Raw genomic sequence first — 23,466 nt, forward strand, 5'->3', positions numbered from 1 at the left:
CTTGGGACAAAATCTAACTGCAAAGAAGATTTGTAGAAGATTTGTGAAGGAAAATCTTTAAAAAAGAAATTTTATGTGTGGTCAGGATGGACTAAAGTGAAAATAGATGGATTTTAAAAGTACACAGGGTTAAGATTAAAATTCCTCCTCCTTTGATCCAAAGGCAGGCGAATAGACCTCAACTTTGGCTCTTTAACTCCCTCCCTCAACAGCCAATGATCAATATGGAACTTACTGTTAGACCAAAATAAAATTAATGCATCCTATGACAACCAAGGAAATTTTGCTTGGTCGCAGACCATACCCCCAAGGTCCTACAGGCAGGAAATGGAGGGATTTAAAAAACAAAAAACAAAAAACAAACAAAAAAACTTTACAAGGTTTAAGACAGTCAAAAGGGGATCTAGGTAAACTTTCTGATCCAATAAGTGTATAAAGGCTTCTCAGAATATTACATACGTTTTTGAGTTGACCTGGAAAAATATAATGCTTTTGTTAAATCAGACTCTTAATGAGACAGTTGTTTTTTTGGGGGGGAAATAAAGGAAATCTAAGATTTAGCCCTTGAATTATGCTAAACTAGCCACTATTTTACAAACACAAAATGGGAGCCCAATGACCTTCCTGGAGAGGTTGAGGGAGGCTCTCATTAAATATATGGCTATCCCCCTTGACACCCCTTAGGGTGAAATGATTTTTAAGGACAAATTTGTCAGTCATTCAGCCCTAGATATTCAGAGAAAAGACAAAAATTGGCTGTTGGCCTTGAAGGGACCCTGGAGGAGCTCTTACAAGCTGCCAATTGGGTATATTACAAACAAAACAGAAAAGGAAGCTTAAAAAAAAATCTGAGGCCTTAGTTGTAGCCTTATGTGCTATGTCAGACCGGACATCTCAAGGTCCTGGTTCCAAGTGCCATTGATGTGGCCATTCAGAGCACTAAAATGAGAACATCCTCAGAGGGGACAACCAAAATAAAAACGCCATAAGCCATGCCCCTTGTATGGAAACAGCCACTGAAGATTTGACCTCTATCTCTTTGGATCTCTGTGAGGGCTCAGGTAACCACCGTCCCTAGAAGGGACTAACTGGCGCCTGGGGCTCTTCACGGTGGCTCCCCTAAACCAACGGTCTATCAGAAAGCCAGAACCTCAGGAACTCTGAATATAGAAGGAAAACTGGTTGATTTCCTTCTTAACACTAGAGCTACCTTTTCTGTCCTCCCTTCTGCTCCAGGCCAACTATCAAAACACAGCATGATGATTACAGGCATCTTTGAAAAACTTCTAACTAAAGTTTTCTCTTAGCCGCTGGGATGTGTATGGGGAAACCTAATTTTTTCTCATTCTTTGCTGATAATGCCAGAGAGCCTTAACTAGCCTTGTAGGAAAGGGACATTATAACTAAATCAAAGACTATGGTGCTACTAACTCCAGGACAGATAAAGTTATGTGAGTTTTTGAAAACTACTAGATACTGTAGGCTGTAGATGCCAGAGTTCAGGAGAATAGTTTGCTGCTATATCAATTATTAAAGGAGACTCAACTTCTAGACACTGTCTCAAGCCGCTGGAATGGTTACAAACAGAGCAGGGCAATTACTATTCCCAAGCTCACACAGCTAAAAGATTATTAAAACATACCATCAGGCCTTTCATTTAGGGAGGGACAAAACTTAATCACATGGCCCAAAGGATATTTATTAGAAAAAATTCTGCAAGTAGTTTCAGTCTGTAAAGTATGTCTTAAAAGCAATCCTTTCAGGGCTCCTGGGTGGCTCAGTCGGTTAAGTGGCCGACTTCGGCTCAGGTCATGATCTCACGGTCTGTGAGTTCGAGCCCCGTGTCGGGCTCTGTGCTGACAGCTCAGAGCCTGGAGCCTGTTTCAGATTCTGTGTCTCCCTCTCTCGGACCCTCCCCTGTTCATGCTCTGTCTCTCCCTGTCTCAAAAATAAATAAATTAAAAAAACGTTAAAAAAAAAAAAAAAAAGCAATCCTTTCAACCACAAACTTGCTGTCCCAGACAATCAAGGAACTGGAGACTATCCAGGAAAGACCAACAATTTAGGTCTCACTCAGATGACAAGGTCAAAAAAAAAAAAAATTCCAACATCTGTTTGTATGGGTTAATACTTTTACTAATTGGGTAAAGGCCTTCACCTACAAGATAGAAAAGGCACAAAAAGTAATAAAAATGCTGCTTTATAAAATAATACCCAGGTTTGGCTTAACTAAAAATTTATAAATTAATAATGGTAAATGGCTGCCTTGACTCTTTCTCTAGTAGAAATCCGGGCTCTTAAAGAAGTTTTTCACATCAAAATAAAACAGACTGTCTGCGTGTACTCAGGAAAACTCTAAATAAACCTCACAAGCATTAGATGCTTTAAAAAAGATATTTTTCAGTTAGGGCCAAACTCTTGAAAATAGAGCCACCATTGATTGCTTCTCCTGCTTCTCCATCATCTGGGTTATGAGAGATTCCCCGACATACGTTGGTTACAAAATCAAGGTCTCTCCTAGATTATTTGACAGGTTTAGAAACTGTAGACATTATCTTAAGTTGCCATGTTGTTGTACTGGAGAAACGAATAAAATACTGTGCCAGAGACGGCCAAGAGGACTAAAACAAGCTCTGGTCTCTAGCTTAGAGACTCCTCTTCCAGGTTCTCCCCCCACCTCATTGTAGGAAACCCTTCTGGAGGGCCAGCATCCATCACCAGCTCACGATTTATCCAGTTCTGACAGTGTGTCAGTCACACATTGGGTCTTTGTGTTCATTTTCACTTAATTTTGGGAAGAAGCCTGTGAATTAAGGGGGGGGGGGGGTGTCACCCTCTTTTATAAATATGGCAGCAGAGGTACAGAAGGGTTTAGGCCCCACCTGCTACCTCGTTATGGCGCACCACTGTGGTGGGCCTCCAGCCTAGCGGTCATCTTCAGCTCCATGTCCCTTGCTTCCTCATTCTATGTGGCCTTTGTTCCTGCTGTTTCCTCTGCCTGGAACAATACTCTGTGCTCAGGCAACAAACTGTCAATATCAACTCCTTGCTTCCTCAGGACCTTGCTGATGCTCCTAACAAAGTCAGATTTTCCCTGTAGAGTATGACGCTTACATGCATCTCTCCCTTAATGGAATTTTATGTGGATCTGTCACGGATTGGTATGTGTCTTCTCTGCTCCAGGAGAGCAAATTCTATGTCTCCTGCTCCCTTGGAGCCCAGTGATTCATGCAGTAGGTGCTGAGTTCATGTGGGTTGGCTCATTGAGTGAATAATTGGATGAATGAATGATAGTCCCACGTAGAAAGTAGTGGAGTCCAGACTTTGCCTGACACCTTTGCCATGCAAGCCCACCTTCTCTCCACTATGCCATGTCTTTGTCTCCCGTCTGAATGCCCGTCAGGGCAATGACATCCATTCACACAAAGGTATCTCTGACTATCAGGGGATCCTTTCCTGGGGGCAGGTTGTGCTGGACACAGGGAGGAGAGAGAAAAGCGGTCATTTAAGGGCCTGAAGACTGTGGGAAGAGCTGGCCATTTGGGCAGCGGTCCCCAGGGCACACCTGACCTTGTCATTGCCTCAGGCCTGCTCTGCTTATCTCCCCAGAGTCAGGCAGCTGGAGCAAAATGAAGGAGGAAGTCTGAAGCTCATCTTCAGTTCTGGAACCTTCTTTTCCTCTGTGAGAGGCATCTATTGTGGGGAAGCTCAGGCTCTCCTGAGTTCATATCCACTTGGCCTGGCTCTCTCCTGACCTTAGGTTAGACTTACTCCTACACCACCATAGCCTCAAGGGCAGGAACTGGTTTTGCTGTATTTGGAAGCCCCAGTTTTTACTTCTATCAAGTGGGGAGTAACTTGGCTCCCCTGGGCAGCCCAGTGAGAGGTTGCCAGTAAAATCGCTCGGTGGTGGGCACGTGGCTGGGGCCTGACCCATTTTCATGTCCGAATCCCCTAGCATGGGGTGCATGTAGTAGGTGCTTGCTGAGTGTTTGCTGAGCGAGAAGTTCGTTTGCATGGAGCTCAGGAGGAGTGTGTGGCCCGGATCTTTGTTTTCAAAAACAGGAGCAAAGACAGAGTTTGCTACCTTTTTGTGATGTTACAGACTTTGAAGCCAAGTGGCTTATTTTAAGAATGAGTTTGGGATTAGGGGTTAAAGCTTTTTAGTTTTCTTTTTTTGAATGTAAGCATTTTCAGGACTATATTCATGATTCTTCCCCCCCCCCCCCCCCCACCACCTCTGGTATAAGATGTGAATGAATGCCAGAGTTTTTTCTTTTCCTTTTTTCTTCTCTTCTCTTTTTTTTCTTTTTCCACTTTTATTGGGATTTGATTACAGTCCTGAGAATTCTCTGGGAGAACAGCTTCTGCTTTCAATAATAAACGGAGACAGGGAAATAGTGCACTGTCAGATTGTGAGGCGTGGGGGTCCGTTAGAGTCACTGGCGGGAAGAGCCGAGGGTTCACCTCCTCCTCACCTGCGGGTTTCTTCCCCCCGGGGGAGTAGACTTGGTCTCACTTGGTCCCTTGGTCAGACTTGGTCACTGAAGTTGGATTCCTCTTTTCTTTCTTCTGCCCCCGCGGCGGTTCTCTGTTTCTCTACCCCGAGCACCCTTTAATCAGATCCACTCCCCTGAGGCAGCAGAGATGGTCCAGTGTGGTGTGACTGGAGGCTGCGTTCACATCCTCTCTCCGCGACAGCAGCCCTGTGTAATGTACGTCTTAGGTCCGGAGGTCAGCCGAGCGGACCGAGGTTCAGAGAGCTCTCATGACCCAGCCTGAGGCACGTGGCTTCAAGGTAGCGTCCGATGCACATCCAGGCCTTTCTCCTTATTTAAGACCGTGCCTCTTCCTCTTTCATTTTTGCTTTTTCTTTTCAAGCAAAATTGAGTGTCTGATGTGCTCTAGGCACAGCACACTGGGTGGTTTTAAAGATTCAAATTCCTTTGTGGTTCCCACTCCCTACCTGCAAGATGAATCTGTCCCTTTCTTGTCTCCATCTCATTCTGGATATCAAAGCGGGGTTTTTTGGGTTTTGTTTTTTGTGTTTTGCTTTTTGCAGCATACTAATCACTTCATCTTAATCTCAGAAAGGGCTCTTTGGGAAACTTGGAATGTAGGTAGAGAAGGCAGTTTCCCAGAAGCAGAACACTTATTCAGGGGGTGTGCAAAGCTGGTGCCTTTAGAAGAGGGGAGTGCAGTGTTGGAAGTATCTCAGAAAATGTTAGATCAGAGAGTGTTCGGCGGGCTTCCCTGCTGTAGCTTTTCCCACAACGGTGCCTCCTAGCTCTCCAAAGGGAGTAGATATAGCATGTGTTACATGCATTGTTTCCCAAGATCATTTCCCCAAGGAGCATCTTTTCTGAACTTTCTTTAAATGTTTGTTTATTTTTGAGAGAGAGGGGAGGAGCAGGCGAGACAGAGAATTCAAAGCAGGCTCCAGGCCCGGAGCTGTCAGCACAGAGCCCGACACGGGGCTCAAACTCATGAGATGTGAGATCATGACCTGAGACGACATCAGGCGCTTAACCGACTGAGCCACCCAGGCATCCGGAGGAGCGTCTTTTCTAACATGTTTTTGGAAGAAGGCATTTGGGAACGTTAGGGCCCAGTTACACACCATTTTCATTACCCGTGCACTAGCTGGCGAAGGGATCAGGGAAGCCTGGTTCGTCTCATGGGCCTGTCTGGACGTGCAGTCTGCAGGGGCTGGAGGGGAGGAGGCGATGCTGTGTAGCTGTGGGGTGCGGCGAGCCTCTCCACGGCCCGCCAGCCTTTCAGTCCTGGCTCTGACTGGCTTTCCACTCACCCCAGCTGGCCGGGGTCTTGGGGTGAGCAGCGCTGTACCCCGGCACTTGGGGCCTCTTGCACAGGCAGTCTCAAGGAGCTGGCGGTTCTCATTCTTTCTCAGATTACCTTCTCTCTCATGTTCTGTCTGGCTGATTGTTATTTCTCTGTTTCTTCTTCCGTCCCATTGCACTTCTCTCTCTCTGTTCTGTGTCTTCCTTTCTTCCTGCCTCTCTTTCTCTCTGCTCCTTTCTTTCTCCCTCTGCCTGTCTTTATCTCTGACTCTCTCTGACAACCCCACTCTCTCCCTGCCACTTCCTGTGTGGGCCTTGGTCTCTGTCTGCCTGTCTGTCTCTTGCTCATGCCTGAACCCTTCTCTGCAGCCAGCTCACTCTGTCTCTCCCCTCCCCACTCCTTCCCATTTTCTCTACCTCAGTGAGCGTTCACATTGCCGGGTGACACGAAAATGCCCACTGTGCATTGCAGCTTCCTTGACAAACTGACATCCTTTCCATTTCTTCCTTGTTGTCCGACTTGTGTGTTTTGCACATGGCCCCTGTGCAGTGGTGTACCTTGGGACCAAGTTCCCCAAAAGCCTTTGCAGACTCTCCCCTCCTGCCTGCTCCAACATTGTTCCCCTCTCTTGTGCTGAACTTCATTTCCCATGCAGACCGGTAGCTTCCCTGAGACGGGTCTTTGTTCATTGCCCTCTCCGTGGGATGGCACATGGAGTCACTCCCAGAACATAGGATGTATAAATCTGACTGCATACCTGTAGTATCTATGGTGACACTCTGTTGACCACCATACTTGGTTAAACATTAAGGTACCTTCCTGGATCCAGCTGGATAACACTCTTGCTGTTGATCCTTGCTCTAAGCTGCTTGGCGTTTCCACAGGACACCCTCCCTCTAGTGTGGAAATGACTGAGCCTGGTGGGAGAGAAAGACAAGTAATTTAAAATTCAAGGTTGGGATCGATGCGGGGGGAAAAAACTCATCCCGAGTTTTTTAATATGGCTCACTTGGAAATGAAATGCTTCCTGGCACTTGGTTGGTATCATTAAAACTTTCAGAGGGATTGATTTCATTTTTGGGCTGATACTATTTAAGTACAGAAGCTTAATAAGAAATCTATTTTTGGGGCACCTGGGTGGCTCAGTTGGTAAACCATCCGACTTTGGCTCAGGTCATGATCCCACGGCTTGTGAGTTTGAGCCCCACGTCGGGCTCTGTGCTGAAAGCTCGGAGCCTGGAGCCTGCTTCTGATTCTGTGTCCCTCTCTCACTCTGCCCCTCCCCCACTTGTGCTCTAAGAATAAATGAAACATTAAAAAAAATTTTTTTAATAAATATATTTTTCAGCTGGGTGGCACTTGCAGAATATCTAATGATCAGGTACCAAATTGTCTGCTGCCCCACAGTTATTTTTCAAAGTGCCATTTAAGAGACGCTGCTAAAACTATGTTGCACATAAAGGCTTAGCTTAGAAATGTTAGTTTTTGACCCAAAATCCTCCAGAAAGGTTCCGGCAGAACCCACTTTAGACCTCTCTGTGTTCCAGAATAAAAACCCGTCTTTCAGCCCAACATCTTTTTCTGTCCATGGGCAAATACCCCGAGTGATCACAGGCTCCTTGCCATCCAAGCAAAGAGTTGTTCAAATCGCCAGTCTCTTCCCACATGTGCCTGGGTTAAACTCTTGCCCCTGGTTTATGCCTGGCTTGTTCACCATCATGGGTAGTTGGGTTCCATGGGAGAGCCCGAGGCACTACAGTTTGGGGTTCAGGTGGGCAGTGCCTGGCTACCCAGGGTTTATGGGTGTGGAACTTTGAAAATACATTTTCTTGAAGATCAGGGTTTTGTGTCTGTTAGCAAATGCAGCATCTGCAAGCTTTGCCCCAAAGCGGGTCTCCTTTGGATGCAACCAGGAAACACTGGCAAGGTACAGAAGGGTCCAGATTTATAAACCTCGTGCTCCATAATGATTTCAGCTGTGAATTGAGAGAGGCATTTGCTGCCCTGGCTTAGGCTATGTGTTGGTCACTCATGTTATTTGTGGCTGTCTTACATAGAGCATGGGCCCACTGCAGGGATGTGGCAGACATGGGAGATACAGGCTCTGCCTTTGAGGACGTCAGTCTTTTCTGTGACTTGCATGTTTCTGGTTAGACAGCGTTGTGACTTGGCTTGGAAACAGAGGTCTACACGGACAGAGGTCTAAATCTGGCACCTTTCCTGCCACGGATGCCGAAGAAACAGAAGCCATGATTACAAGGCGGCTTTTGGCCCCCCACGTTACCTATTCTCCCTTCCCCAGCACAGCTTTGCCAGTGGCTCATTCGAATTTGCGGCCCGCAGCCCCACCCGCAGAATCGGCAGTCAAGATGTGCCTTTGCTCACAGGCACGATGCCCCCATTTTATTTACTACCAAGTCCTTCCTGAAATAAGCCTATTCTTCCTTGTTTGTTTCCATCTGACCCGGAAGTTCCCATTGGGATGAAGCAGAGTCCCGCCCTCAAGACACACACGCGTGATTGGCACCAGCAAGTCCCACTCTTACTTAGCTAATGAGGTAGCTGTGACCTCACTCTGCCTTCTGCACAAGCTGCTCCCAGACTCCACTCCTGCCTCCCACAAAAAGACCCTGTGTTGCTTGGCTCCCCACCATTGTGTATTTTATTGGCATGTAAATTTCTCAGTAGGATGTCTTAGCATGGAAAAGGAGTGCCCTTGATTGGCCACCCAGTGGGACTCCCCTGTGGGTTTGTCTGGGCAAGGACCTCTGTCCCACATGGCTGGAATGAAGCACTGTCCTTGGCTCATTTTTGTAGCCCTCCCCATCCTGTTCTAGTCTGTCCCCACCATGCCTTAGAAATGTTTTTGACCAAGACATTAAACCCTAATGTAATTTATTTCATTTCTTCTAAATTAACACCATATTCTTGAGGATACATAAACACATGATTTTACTTGTACAAAACCTCTAACTGGATATATTAATGTATTTATTCCTTAATTTAATAAACTTTTCTATGGGATAAGAGTTCCCTTCCCTACCAATTGCATGTGACATTCTCCATTTTTATTTTTTAGGTTCCTTCCTAATTTTTATAATCTTTTTTTTTTTTTAATAAAGTCCCGTTGGTACTTCCTCTTCGCCTGGCCTGTCATAAATTCAGGGCTGCTGTGTTGGGCAGGGAACAGTCTGAACTGAGTGGCATCTGGGCACCAAAACGATCTTCCAGTTTCCTGTGAAAGCTTTCCCCATATTCTTGAAGTAGATTTATGTAATCTCTCAGTAAAAACAAATGCTGTTTTTGCTCTGTGCTTCTTACAAGTTGAGTCTCTGGCTAGTTGAGGCTTGGTTTGTGGGATCCTGAGTAGATTATGCCTCGGTATGTTGCTGTCCATCTTTGAGGAGATTATGTGATTGGATTGGAACAGATGCTTCTTGGTAAAGGAATCCCTGATGAATTTGCAAAAAGTCAAGCCATTGGCTCCCTTGATCTGTTCTTTTGGAAATGACCTCTTCTTGATGTACAGACGCCATCTTGGAATTGCCTATGGGGTTCTTGAGTGCCCCCCCCCCTTGCTTGTGGGGACTGCAGAGATGCTACGTTTATTTTTGAGGAGAATGATTTTATTGACCGGGATTCAAGTGGTTTTCTCCCAGATACTCAAGGGGCTGGTCTACACCAAAATGGGGGGTTGTGGTTTGAGTGGTGTTTCCAGTGGGGCATTTGCAATATGACTGAACCAACGTTTCTGATAAAGTTGGAAAAACCTCAGGTCCCCTTAGGTTTTTATTTCTTTGCTGGGAACGTGGCTTTCTGCTTGCTGTCCTGGAGTCTGCCTGTGGCAGTATGCGGGTGTGTACACCTCAAATGGGAATCACCTCCCTCCTGTTACCGGAAGGTCCACGGCCATCTGTTGCTCCCAACACCTTGATACGGCGCTGATATCTTTTTAGCTTTGTTGTAAAAAGAATCTGGCAGCTGCTGAAGCAGCACCTGACTCTCATCTTGTCCTTCACCTCTTACTACTGGCCCTTGGGTCACAGAGCTCTGCCCCTTCCATTTGCTCTTCATTCTGTGTGCAGGGCCTTGCTTCTCTGCCTTCTGAATTTCGGAAGACCTACTGACGTTTTTTTTCTAAGTTACATAAACAAGAGTATGTTTTTGAAAGAAATTAAGTAATACATATATATATTGGATAGAATACAAAATACAAGTGTCCCTCTCCCAGAGATCTTTCCTGTGAAGAGATTTGGTATCTATCCTTCCAGATACACGTACGCATTTACACAAAGACACATGTATGCACCTATACTTGACTACTTTTAACAGCTGATTGGAACTGGCTTTCTCCACTCATGAGCATGAGTTGGCATCTCTTTCCTTCCCTGTCTTCCAAATCTTTTCAGTCCTTCAGAGACCAACTCGTTCTCAAGCCCTTTTTGGCCTGTAGGTACTGAGTGGTTTGTGTTTTTAACTTTCTCTGAATTCTTGTAGTCCCTTTTTCTCCCCTGGGCCACCCCTTTTGTCTAGTTTTCTTACGCCCTCCTTTGTTCATTGGTTTGTTCTGTTGACCCACACCCAGTTCAGTTCTTCTGCCGCTGGACAGAGGTTAGTTGTACAGTGGAGGGAACCCAGAGATATGTTCACATGTAATTGTAGTAGAGTATGGTTGTGTGTGACAGTTGGTTGGCTCTTGAGACATGATTGTTGAATGAATGAATACACGAGAAAGAGTTCTGTAGAAGTAGGTGTAATGGTGGCACAGGGGTGGGTCAGTTAACTGAGACTGACTGGGAAGGCTTCAAAGAGGATATGTTTGTCTTGGGTTTTGAAGGATGAGTAGAAATTGGTCAGGAGGATGGGCCTGTTAGAAGGAACAGTGGTGTAAGTCAACACAGTTTGTTTATATTATCCGCTGCTTTGGAGGGAGTATCTTTGTGCTTCTGCATCAGATAATGAAGTCCTTAAAAACGGGAGAGGCATTTATGCTCTTACCTATAGCCGCAGATTACATTTATTGAGCACTTACTATATACCAAATTCTTTACCAAGTATTTTATGTGCAGCAGCAAGCCCGTGGAGGAAGTGCTCTCCTGTCCATTTTAGGGATGAGAAAATGAAGGCACACGTAAAATAGATACTGTCCCCAGGTCCTTGTGATGAGTAAGGGATTGAGCTGGTAAGTATCCCCTTTTTTCAGTCTTCATGTGCTCATCTTTAAACAGGACTGTTGGGGGGCAAGGGAGTGCCTGGGTGGCTCAGTTGGTTAAGCGTCCAACTTCGGCTCAGGTTGTGATCTCACAGTTTGTGTGTTTGAGCCCCGCGTCGGGCTCTGTGCTGACAGCTCCAAGCCTGGAGCCTATTTCAGATTCTGTGTCGCCCTCTCTCTCTGTCCCTCCCCCACTCATGCTCTGTCTCTCTCTCTCTCTCTCAAAATAAATAAACTAAAAAACCAAAACTTAAACATGTCTGGGGGTGCCTACCAGAGAGAGTTGTATGAGGTTTGAGTTAAATGAGATAATGCTTCTAAATCATGCACAGCAAGGGGTCAGATACCACCTTCTCATAATCCTGAATAAAATACCACCCCCGTGCTTTATGTTCCTACATAGCACTTACCCCTCCTTGGTGTAGAGTTGTTTATTTGCCATCTCCCCATTCATCATTTTATACTTGACTGTGTCCCTAGTGCCAGGTAGAGACTTTTAACTATTTGCTGAATGAATGAATACTAGTTTCTGCTCGTCACTGTAGCATCTGAAGTACGGATGCCCAGAAAATACTCGGTGAATCTGATTGAAGGTAAACATTTTATGCCAGTTCTATACGCCAGCAAGGGACCATGGATTTATGTGTCCAGATGATCAACATTGCTGTTTTATTTGTTTGTTTGTTTGTGTGTGGTCATGTGTGAGGAGCTATCCTATGTCTCCCGCCCCTGATTTTCCTGATGTCTCGATTTAAACGGTTTCCAGTTTGAATATGCAATTATGCATCAGTCACAGCGATAACTTGTGCTTTCCCTGGTGGCTTGTCAGAACAAGTTAGAGCTTAACTGGAGAAACAACTCTTGGGAGAGCAAGGGCTGTCTGGAGAAGACGTGTCCCCTCTGCCCCCGGCCCGCATCTGGAACATCGCTTCTCCACCCAGATGCCGGCCCCAGTCTTGCCCCTCCCCCAGATTCAGTGTGGATGGTGCCTTGTTAGTGCCCTCTGTGAGTCAGTGGCTGACCGGGGCACCGGTGATGCAGAGAACAGGTCCCAGACTGTCCCCTGGACCCTCAGTCAGCATTGTGGAGGAGAGCCGCACGTGAGCTGAGCTCTGCCCCTAGCCTGGGGGGTGTCTATTGCTCCGCATCTTGGTGTTCTGAGAGGACCCACCAGGGAGGAATGCCTTGTCCTCAGATCCGCACTCCCCAAGGTGCGAGGCATGTGGTCCTGCTGTTAGGTGGGATCATTTCAGGTGGCTCACTAGCCCAGTGTTAACCAACATGGGCCCTGCAGGGGAAGGGAGTGGTTTTCTTTGCAGGGGGCTTTCAGCAGTGCTGGCGTCTTAATCGCTTCTGTGACTCCCTGACACAGTGAACGAGGGCCTCAGGGTCAGGGTGCTGGCCGGCCACGACGTCTGGAAGTCTAGATGCTGCGGCGCAACCCCAGGTCATCTGGCCGTGTGTCTCTGGAGCACGGCCAGGACATCCCTTGTTGACTCGGGTGATCCTAAGGCAGATAGGGTTCAGAACCACTGACACTTCAAATTTCAGAAAGTTGCGGGCGTCTGGGTGGCTCAGTCAGTTAAGCGGCCAACTTCGGCTCAGGTCATGATCTCACGGTCTATGAGTTCGAGCCCCGCGTCAGGCTCTGTGCTGACAGCTCAGAGCCTGGAGCCATTTTCAGATTCTGTGTCTCCCTCTCTCGGACCCTCCCCCGTTCATGCTCTGTCTCTCTCTGTCTCAAAAATAAATAAACGTTAAAAAAAAAAAATAAAAAAAACAAACTTCAGAAAGTTGCATTCATTAGCTTTGGCTCTCTCTATATAGCAAGTAACATTGGTCTGCTCTTTGCTAGAGTGATTCCATTTTTCAGTAGACTTTGTAAGAAAAAGGTAGGCAGGACTCTGCTTCTTGTGGCCTGCAAGACCCAGAGCCTTAATACCTCTTGGGCTATGGGCTGGAGACTGCCCTCCTTTCTCCCTACCCAGGTACATTGTGGCCATTTGCCTCATCGAAGTGAGCAAGCCAAGAAAGTATAAGATGCTAGCAAGACGGAGGTGAGCTGTAACCAAACCTCCAAAGTGGCACCCCATCACTTCTGCCCTCCCTCTTCGTTAGAAGCCAGTCACCGGGGCCCCCATACTCAGGGAAAGGGGACCACACGGGGCAGGAAGGTTACGAGATGGGAGCCACCAGGATGCATCTGGGGAGGCTGCTTTGCACAGGAAGCTTGCTGAACACACCTGCTCCTTAATGTCCCCATCACCTTCAGGGGCGCTCCTGGGGGAGAGTTCTCGCAGGTCCCGAAGCCAGGAGATGGGCTGCTTCGAAGCCATCACAGGTGTATTTTGTGGGCAAAGAGGATCTTGGAACTGGTTTTACTTCACTCTTTGGTCAAGAGGCATCTGGGCCAAAATGACTGCTTCTCTTTAGTTGATTGTGTAGATATAAGTGATTATGTAGAAATGGACAACGTAGAGCTCCCATGGCAGGACTTTGTGCGCCCCACTCCAGTCCAGAAGTTCTGTTTCTGTCTTTATCTCATCCCTACCTCTTTCTTGCTTTATTTTTTTTTATTTTTTTTTAACGTTTATTTATTTTTGAGACAGAGAGAGACAGAACATGAATGGGGGGAGGGTCAGAGAGAGAGGGAGACACAGAATCGGAAGCAGACTCCAGGCTCCGAGCTGTCAGCACAGAGCCCGATGCGGGGCTCGACCTCGTGAACCACACGATCATGACCTGAGCTGAAGTCAGACACTTAACCGACTGAGCCACCCAGGCGCCCCTTGCTTGCTTTATTCTACCCCACCGCAGATACTCTCGTGTGCCTGAAACTTCACGTGTCTTGGGGTTTGGAGAACGTGGTATCTGGAGTTGTGTTCTGTTCAGGGTGGTCTGTGGATTTTTGAAGCACAGAGGTGACCACAGCACCTCCATCCAGGTGCCTGGGGATTCCAAACAGGAACAAGCAGGCAAGGCTGGCATTGAAAGCCCCCAGCTGGCTGGCATGCAGCAGAATCACAACTCACAGCCTGAGGAACGGTGGCCACAGCTTCCTGTGTTCCGCAAGCCTCTCTGCCTCAGTAACAGCATGGTTTTGGACAAGGCGTGTTACCTCTTTGAGCCCCACTTTTCCCATCTATAAAATGGGGTGTAGGGCTTTAGTCAGAGGAGGCTGGGTTATTTTGTAGTACCAAACAGCTCCAAAAAGTCAGTACAGAAACCACACAGGTTTCCGTCTCAGTCACATTCCCCATCCTCACTGTTGGCTGGGCTTCTACATCATCAGCGTCTTCACACCCAGACCCAGACCACAGAGAGGAAAGAGCCTGGCCAAGCACTCACACTGTCTCAAAGCTTACACCCAGCTAGGGCACACATCACTTCTCTCTTCACTGGCGAAGCACGTCCTACTGAAGCATCTCAGTGCAAGTGGGAGGGGAAGTACAGCCTTGCCAGCATCTGGAAAGAGCGTCGTGGGTAGCCTTGGTGACTTTCACAGGGGGCACTTCTCAGAGTGGTGGTGAGGATTCCAGCAGAGGACCTGTGCAGAGCTGTAGAGCCTGACATTTAGTTACCACTGGTGAGCAGTGATGCTGTGGTCATGGCCGTGGTAATGACGCTGAGCAGACAGGTCAAGCTTATCTAGGGGCCCCCGGTTTGATAATCCTTTGTCTTTGTGATCTTTTCCTCCAGTGCCTGTGTCATGAGGTTCTCGGGTTCCTGAGTTCCGAGTACTGTGCTTTGAACTGGGGATCAGAGGTAAGACTGACATGGTCTGTATCTTCAGATCGCTCATAGTCTCTCCTTGGCAGCAGGAAATGGAGGGATTTCCTTTGGGTTTTCATTGTCAGGGTTTGACCTTCGTAGAGAACTGTATAGAGTAAGACAAATGCTGGAGCTGGGAGGGGCCATTGTTTCTGTACTGGTTAGGATGCTTTCAGGGACAGAAGCACAGAACTGAAGCCAAAGCAGGTTCAGCAAAGCAAGGAATTTGTTTTGCTGGATAACTGAAAAGTTTAGCACTCGGTGAGCAGTGGCGCCAGACTGCTCCCCCACTCCAGTCATCATCAAGAGGAAAAATACAACTCTGTCCAACAGACAGTTGGGCTGTCCCCCAAATTCCCAACATTCTCTCCAATCAAACCAACTTAGTCATGGGCCAGTTTTGAACCACTCCCTAGGACCATATGGACAGGATGTGCTGTTTGACCTAAGGGATTTAGTGCCTATCCTGGGGTCAAGGCATAGGGTTTTTTCCACATAGATCTCTTATCAGGTGATTCCCCTTGCCCCTCCCTTTCCTTGGGGGAAAAACAAGCTCAGAGAAGCTTAGTGACTTGCCTGCTGCTACTCAGCACGTGAGAAACAGAGCAGGAGCCGGCTGTGGGTCTGGGACTGTGCACTCCTGCTGCTTTGCCTTGGTTCCAGAAACATCTTCTCAAAAAGGTGCCCATTTCAAAGGGTTGGAGAAACCTCCCACGCTGGGAGACGTGAATATACAAGGGACGTTAAATGACACTGTGCTTGGCGTCTTTAATTAGCTAAACTTCATTATTTATTGCTTATTGGTAACAGATTGAAAATCAGGCAGATTTCTCCCTGGCAGGACTGTGTCTTAGGTCTGATCTCTCTGGGTGACAGTTTGGGGCTCTAACTGAAGGTTTCGGTGATTGGCTTCCTGTCATCAGTGCCAGTGAGTGGGCGCTGCCCGGTGGTGATGAGACCACTGTCCAGCTGGTTGTGGGAGGCACTGATTTGGGAGAAGTGGAGCAGTTAACCTTCATGGGTGAGTATTTCCAGAAGGTGCTGTTTTGGCGTTATTGCCCGTCTCCAGTGTTGAGCATCACAGTGCAAGTTGTCTAAGAGGCACATTTTGCAATGTGCCATTTTAGTGTTTGAGGACAGAGAGCTCAGCTCCAAGAAGTCTTGTTTTATTTCTTCTCTCAGTGCCATAATCTTGGAGTCCTGCAGACTGGATCTCCTAAGGCTAATCAGCTGCATGAACTGCTCTGTGGAATTTATTTGCCCTCCCACCCATCTGGCCTTTCCAAGAGCTGATAGCACCGTGGGACAGGTCAGGTGAGTGAACTTAGGAAACAATTTGCCCCCTATAGTCACCATGTTCCTCAGGGAAGAACACGTCTTCCAGCGGGCCCCTACCCCCAGTCTTTGGAAATGACCATCCCTACCCGTAAGTGATGCCGTGACCCTTCTTTACTCGTTCATTGAGATACTTGCCAAGTGCCTCCTGTGTGTCAGGCACTGGGATATGACACACCAGTATGGAATTTCTTTCACTTAGTGTATGGTAAGCCCAGTGGGGAAGTAGTAGCTGCCTGCTTTACCGCTGGGAAGGGCAGGGCTGGGGCCACCGGGGGCTTTGGGCATGCTCTTTGGAGACCATGTCCTATCCTCGTGTGGGTTCTGGGCCCTGTGCTTCCTGCTTCCTCTCCCAAGAACGCTGCACCCTTAAGCAAGTCGGGTCACCTCTCAGAGTCCACATCCCCATCTGTGCATAAAATGGTGCCTAACAGGGCCTGGCATGGAACAAGAGGGGAGTAAGTGTAACAAATGATCGCAGGTCTGGTGGTTTTACAACAGCACAATACAAATTTATTGTCTCACAGCCATGGAGGCCAGAAGCCTGAAATCAAGTGTGGGCAGCACCAGGGTCTGGCTCCATTTAGAGGCTCCAGGGGAGGATCCTTCCTTGAGGTCTCTGGTGGCTGCCAGCCACCCAGCTGGCTGTCCCGTCCATGACCCCCTCTCCTCCTGCCCTGTGCCCTTCGACCCACAGCCGCCAGAGGGCTGTCCAGTCGAGCAGCTGTGGTGAGGACACTAAGGTTGGGGTTCCTGGTAAAACGCCACTCAGGAGGAGGGGGTCTGCCTTAAAACTACAAGGAACAGAAAATCCACTGGTATGTTTGTAGCCTGGGATAAATCATTCTCAAAAGTGTGGCAAATGCAGATGCCAGCTCAGCGTAAATAAGGAAAGAGATGAAGGATGAGAAAGAAAATAAAAGGCCTTTATTCCAGAAGAGAGGACAGGGCAAAGAAGAGGGAGCAGCCAAGTTTCTGTTCTAACAGAGAGCGACTGAGTTCAGTCCTCGTGTCTCTGGCACCTTGGGGAAAGTGGGCCATGCCAATTCTCTCTGCTCCTCGTGACGGGGCTGACAGGCTCAAGAAAATGCAGGGGCCTGGGAGAAAGCCGACAGTTTGCTGTCATGTCCCGACCTCCGTAGTGGGGCTGGCACCCTCTATTTGGAGTGGCTGGTGAGCGGGCCCCGAGGTGCCCTGGAGAGACAAGGAGATGAGGTGCGTTCTACAAAGTGGAAAATGGGTTCTGATCAAACGTGAGCCCGTGGGAAAGATGTGAAGTTCTGAGCAACCTGCATCTGCCTTCCTGTTGGTGTCCTAGTGTGGGGAGGTGGGAGGGCGGCATGGGACAGGAGGTTGAGGGGTGGCACTTACTGAGTGCTTACTACTAAGGCAGAGTGGGTACCGCGCTGGGCGGCTTGCAGACATGACGAGGTGGTGAGTGCTGGTTCCATTTTGCAGACCAGGAAACCAAGGCACAGGGATTCTTAGGAAGTGGCGAGACCCAGGTGTGCCTAACCTTAAGACGTCAGATGTTGTGTCTTTCCTCAAGGACCTCCGCAGCCAAAACTAATCAGTACAGGGCTTCCAGAGAAGCAGACCCCTCTGCCCCTGCCCCAGGTGCCTGAAGTGGCGTCCAGGGTACGGCTTTCTTATTTGTAAGCAGAAATGAAACCCCTGGGAGGAGACATTCCAGAGCCATTTCACTTTTACTTGAACATGAGCAGTGCCTGCTCATGTGCAGATGCGATCACTGCGCTTGTGACAGTAAAAATACCAACCGTGTCATTAGCGGCAACCCTCCTGGGCATGCCCACGCTCTAATGACTTGAGCGTCTTCCCTGCTCTTTACAAGAAGCCGCCTTTCTGAGGCGCTCAGTCTTACGGCTTCTTTCCTTCAGAGATGAGCCTGGATTCTTGTTTGGGACCCACATTGCTTGGTGCAGAAGCAGCAGCAAAGAACGAGGCCTGGGATTCAGCCAAACCTGGCTTTGAATTCTTGCTGTATCCGTGAGCACAACACTCAGCCTCTCGAGCCTCTGGCAGGACGGGGGACACCTCCTACTGAGAGCCTGCTCTGGGCATTTTGTGGATAAAAGCCAACAAGTGACTGCATCTTTAAATGCCATTTATCGTCATCAGTCCTTTCCAGAATGACCTGGGGCCTCCTTTCCTTCACTGGCCTCCAAAAGTCATTTCACTGGGCTGTGGAAATCAAACAGTGGTTCCTCCCCACCAAGAAGAGTTGAATGTTGCCCTGAAATTACCAATAATTTTTCTCCGGCTGTCCGTCATTGAGCGGAGCAGGAGTTGGCCAAGTTTCTCTGTCAACGCCCAGATAGTATGGGTTTTAGGAAGGTGGTCCACACTGTTTCTGTCACCATTACTCGACTTTGTGGATGTCATGTGAAGGCCGCCGTAGATGGTAAGTGTTGTACAAGCATCCCTGTGTCCAGAGAGAATTTATTTACCAAAGCAGGCTGGGATTGGCGCACGGGCCATGGTCTGCAGATTCCTGCTCTGTCGAATGGGGAGGTTCTGGGTCTCAGGCTGGAATTGGCAGCATGAATGCTCCACGGTCTCTGCCCTGGAGGGTCGCCCCAGTGACATACCTACACAGTCAGGGGGCGGGGAAGCGGTGGGGGAGTGGGGAGTGTGCTGTTTGCAAGGAGACAGCTTCCGAGGTGATAGGCGTGGCAGGAACCTTCTGTTGTCCCTGTAGTCTGATGTCTCCAGCAGGTTCACCCAGATGTACCCTCATCCGCTGCTGGGTGATACGGAACTGCTCAGATCTGTCGCTCTCACAGCCACAATACCTGTTACTGCTCTTGAGTGCTGCTTAGTGGTCCCAGCTGGGCTCCAAGTGACCCTTGCAGTTGTGTCTGCATCTACATGTACTTGGGGAAGTCCTGCATGCGCTCTCCACTTACAACTCTAGCAAGGGCAGATTTGGGTGCTCGTGTTTGCACAAACCTTACGCTTTTCTTTGGCATCTCCTGGTTGCTCTGTGTCTCATATTCTCTGGCCACTCAGCGGGAGATAAGGGTGAAATGAAAATGAATGAATGAATGAATGAGGTGGTTTGTTAGTGGTTTCTTTTATTTTTAAATTTTTTTAAAATTTACATCCAAATTAGCATATAGTGCAACAATGATTTCAGAAGTAGATTCCTTAGTGCCCCTTATCCATTTAGCCCACTGCCCCTCCCAGAACCCTGTTTGTTCTCCATATTTATGAGTCTCTTCTGTTTTGTCCCCCTCCCTGTTTTTATTTTTGTTTGCCTTCCCTTATGTTCATCTGTTTTGTCTCTTTAAGTCCTCATATGAGTGAAATCATATGATTTTTGTCTTTCTCTAATTTCACTTAGCATAATACCCTCCAGTTCCATCCACATAGTTGCAAGTGGGAAGATTTCATTCTTTTTGATTGCTGAGTAATACTCCATTGTATATATATATACTACATCTTCTTTATCCATTCATGGTTCGGTGGACATTTGGGCTCTTTCCATACTTTGGCTATTGTTGATAGTGCTGCTATAAACATGGGGGTGCATGCGTCCCTTCGAAACAGCACACCTGTATCCCTGGATAAATGGCTAGTAGTGCAATAGCTGGGTCGTAGGGTAGTTCTATTTTTAGTTTTTTGAGGAACCTCCATACTGTTTTCCAGAGTGGCTGCACCAGTTTGCATTCCCATTGTGTGTATATGATCTGATTTTGACTATGATATGCCTTGGTGGTGGTCATTTTCTGTTGAATCTAATGGGAGTTCTCTGTGCTTCCTGGATTTTGAGGTCTGTGTCATTCTCCAGATTTTGCAAGTTTTCCACTACAATTTATTCACATAAACCTTCTGCCCCTTTTTCTCTCTTTTCAACTTCTGGGATTCCTATTTTTCAGATATTATTCCTTTTTTTTTTTTTTTTTTTTTTTTGTAAGTCACTGAGTTCTCTACTTGTATTATGGTCTTTTGCCTGTTTCCCTCCTTTTCTCTGCTTCATTATTCTCCACAATTTTATGGTCTGTTTTGCTGATTCACTGCTCTGCTTTGTCCATCCATGCCATTGTGGCATCCATTCGATATTGCATGTCAGTTTTAGCATTTTTAATTTCATCCTAACTAGATTTTATTTCTTCTCTCTCTCCAGAAATGGATTTTATGCTTTTTCCACCCCCACTAGTACTCCTATTATTGTGGTTCTAAATTCTAGTTCAGACATCTTGCTTACAGCTGTGTTGACTAAGCCCCTATCATTTCTTCCTGCTCTTTCTTTTGGGATGAATCCCTCATCTTGTTATTTTGGAGGAAGAAAAAAAATTGGTCAAATAAAAAAAATTCAAATAAAGGAAGCTAAATTCTAGGTGTGTTTTGGTTGCCTTGTGAAAGAAGCTTGTTATGTGGGGAATAAGCTTAGAAATTTGTTAGCAAAGGGATGACTTGAAATAATGGTTAATTTCGTGTGTCTCAAAGTGTTCATGAGTAATTGTAAAGATAGCTATGAAGAGCTTTGGTAACCTAAAACTTTGAAGTTTTGCTAAGTTAAATGATAAACTGGGTTGAATTCATTGGTATCTAAGTATTTTCCAAACGAGACAAAATACTAAAGCAATGATTACTGAACATAGTTTTGTGCTTTCAGCTTCTTTTTGCACAGAACCTGAGGATACTTGGGTTTGTTGGTCAATGTGCCGTGTGCTTAATTGAAAGACTGTACTATGGAAGAACCTCTGTTTTAAAATTTCAGATCTAGAAAAATTCTGATGTAACAGTTCACAATTGGTCACTACTTAGTTTTCACTGGAGACTAAGGTTTCTAAGAGGTACAATTCTTCTGCTAAATGTAATTAAGATTGATGGAAATAAGGAAAGCAACTCTGAATTAAAAAAAAAAAACATTGTAAAAGGTTCATGAAGGAAAATCTTTGGAAAGGAATTTTATGTGCTGTTGGGACAAGGTTGAAATAAATGGATTTTAAAAAGTACACTGGTATAAGATTGCAATTCTGCTTTTCTCTCTGTTAAAAAAGACAAAGGTTTCTTGGATTGTTGGTTGCTCTTGATGAAAAAAAAATGTAAACAAGGTTGTTTTTTTCTTCTCTTTTGTCTCCCTAGAAAACCAAAGTTTCTATGTTTTGCCTTTATCGCGTCTTTGGTTACTTAAAAAAGGTTAAAACTTCTCAATATTAAAGGAGCTACGTTTTACTCACAGCTATATAACCCTACATACTTGCCTTTAAAATCTTCATGGCACCTTGGTTAAATAATTAAGTTTCAAGTTTCATAATGACCAATAATCCTATTTAGACATGTACTTTAAAACTTTCTGAGGGTTGGGGCACCTGGGTGGCTCATTTGGTTAAGCGTCTGCCTTCAGCTCAGGTCATGATCTCACAGTTTGTTAGTTCGAGCCCTGTATCGGGCTCTGGCTGACAGCTCAGAGCCTGGAGCCTGCTTTGGATTCTCGGTTTCCTTCTCTCTCTGGCCCTCCCCCACTTGTGCTCTCTTTCTCTCAAAATAAATAAATGTAAAACTTTCTGAGGGTTTTAACAAACTTCCTCAAGATGTGAATTGTAAATGAAGTCTTTTTGACTAATTAGACTTTTTGGTTGGTATGTTAAATTACTTGGAAAGAACTCTCAAATAATGATACACCTTAGGTTGTATTGCTTGGGTCAATGCTGTAACTGTTCAAATATATATGTGAAATTCCTGCAGTTTTAATATGCTTTGATAATAAGGTTATGACTTGATATTCTGATTATTGAAGTGTTCTGTGTTACAGAAATAACTGAATTTTCTTGTCAAGTGCATTACAGTCTTTTGTCACTTGCACAATGAGTTTCATCTTCAAGGAGGTTCATAAAAAGAACTTTAAAAAAAAAAACAAATACAGCTTTTAGATATCTTTAAAATCATAAAAGTGAAATTGGCAACAATTTCTAGAACTAAAAAGCTGCATTCAAACTGAACAAAAGATTACTAACATGACACTAAGTGAACTGAAAAAAATTGTAATTTTTATGACTTTTGTTTGGAACATTACTGGTTCTCTAATGTTTGCTCTTCCAGATTAGGAAGAGCTCAGGCTCACACAACAGGAAAAGAAGGTCTTGACCTTACAAAGACTTGACCTTGCATGTGGATACTAATCGACTACTCCAGCCAGAGGGACGACACTCTTTCCTCACTACCGCCATCTCTGCAACAGCTCAGACAATGAGAAGCCACCACATTTCAAACCACCATTTTACACCAATGGACTTTTAATCGGACTTTCCTACTTACCCTTTTTCTCCTTAAAAAAAGCATCCCCCCCGACTTTGTTTCCTGTCCTTGCTTATGGTTTTGCCACGGCTTGTATGTCCCAGATTACAATTTTTCATTCCTGAATAAAACCATCTTCTTCTGGTAAAATAACTGGCAGTTTCTATTTTTAAGGTTAACAATTCTTGGTGATCAGAAGTGGGCTCCAGAGAAGACCCCAACTGCTCCACACTGGCTACCAAACAGGTGCAGTACCCATGGACATTTCTGAGCTGCTTTCATGCCTACCCTGGGGCTTTAAGGACAAGTTTTCTCCTGGTTTTCAAGCTCCACACCTCATGTCTCAGTTCTCCAAGATTTATTTGAGATCTATTTACGATGTTTTTTTTTTTTTTTTTCTTTAATCATCTCAGAGGGTACTCATTTGGCCTTAAGTCTAAAGGAACTGTGCTAGCTTTTGGTCTAGTTCCTGTTTTGAATGAGACTGCTCCTAATGGAACTGGACTAGCCCTCACTCTGAGTCCTTTTCAAAATCAGACCTTTCCAGTTGGAACTGTGCCAGTAGGAATTGTGAAGGCCTTTGTTCCTATTTCCCTTTGCAACTGGACTGTTCCCATTGGAACTCTGCCTGTTGGAACTGTGTTAGCTTTCAGTCTATGATCTTTTTGGGGCTCAACTGTTCTCTCTGGAACTGTGCTGGCCTTTGGTCTGATTCCTTCTGGAAACAGGCTGTCCCTGAAAACCTTCTAAGAAATGGGATCCCAGACATCAAAATGCTTTGAGGGCATCCTGCCTACTGGGACTCTGGATGGTTTTATGTTTAAAAACTATGGTCCCTCTCTGCATGCACATTTATAAATAAATAGACTGACTTAACCAGAAATAATTTAGAACTTCAAAGGCCATGATGGGGAACTTTCAGTCATTTCAAACGTAATTTTCTCAAAGCTAAACTGGACAACCAGGGTTCTAAAATTGACAAAACTGAATGAGATGCTTATTTCAGTAGGTATTTTGAAGCTTCCAAATGCTATCAAGAATCAAAAATTACATCTCTCCTTGGGGTGCCTGGATGACTCAGT

General features: G+C 46.1%; 1 long non-coding RNA gene across 1 annotated transcript in view; it reads left to right on the forward strand.

Moving 5' to 3' along the window:
* LOC147583539 (uncharacterized) overlaps positions 1-22,537 on the forward strand; it is a 70,320-nt gene extending 47,783 nt beyond the window's left edge. Inside the window, exons 4-7 of the long non-coding RNA XR_015241936.1 lie at positions 14,714-14,779; positions 15,968-16,099; positions 17,579-18,542; positions 22,190-22,537. This is a non-coding gene — a long non-coding RNA (uncharacterized LOC147583539). The remainder of the gene's footprint in view (positions 1-14,713; positions 14,780-15,967; positions 16,100-17,578; positions 18,543-22,189) is intronic.
* Positions 22,538-23,466: the final 929 nt, after the last annotated feature.

Source organism: Puma concolor, chromosome A2 (assembly GCF_028749965.1).
Source record: "Puma concolor isolate L17-30 chromosome A2, mPumCon1.1.hap2, whole genome shotgun sequence".
NCBI lineage: Eukaryota > Metazoa > Chordata > Mammalia > Carnivora > Felidae > Puma > Puma concolor.